This window comes from Centroberyx gerrardi, chromosome 1 (assembly GCF_048128805.1).
Source record: "Centroberyx gerrardi isolate f3 chromosome 1, fCenGer3.hap1.cur.20231027, whole genome shotgun sequence".
In the NCBI taxonomy this organism is placed as follows: Eukaryota; Metazoa; Chordata; class Actinopteri; order Beryciformes; family Berycidae; genus Centroberyx; species Centroberyx gerrardi.
Genome location: NC_135997.1, coordinates 21,952,467 through 21,953,050, shown reverse-complemented (window position 1 = coordinate 21,953,050; position 584 = coordinate 21,952,467).

Genomic DNA, 584 nt, shown 5'->3' with positions numbered 1-584 from the left:
ATCGCTTTGTGTCCTGTGTGCATGGGAAAAAATTTCACCACTTCTCTAAAAGGAGAAGCAAATTTTTCTCAAAAGTTGAGGTGATCTCAACTCTGGCGAAACTCGCTGCTGGGAGAAAAACGGATATGAATACACCCTCACTTCTGCCTGCAGCTCAATACAATCTATATCACATAACTATTATTTGATACCATGATGTTGTGGAGGAAATTTACCCGGAAAAATTAAGTTTGTATTGTGATTGTGAGGAAAGTTCTCTAAGAAATCAAATCTACTGATGAAGAGAGTTTCCAATTTGTAATTACCTGGAAGATAATGTTAAACTTTACAAAAAGTGGGAACTCATAATTCCCCTACATCATGTGCTCAAACCTTAAAGACCCTTTCTGTCCAGACTAACACAGACACTTTACCAGTCAAACTTATGTAGGAAAGGGACCTCAAACACTGGTTGTTTACCTGCCAACGTGCCATGAAGAGAAGACAAACTTACCAGCTGCAGCCTACATTTACCAGTGTTTGGTTTGTGGCTGGTGTTAAGTTCTCAGCTTAAGCCAGGATAAATAAAACAGTGCAATACAAAA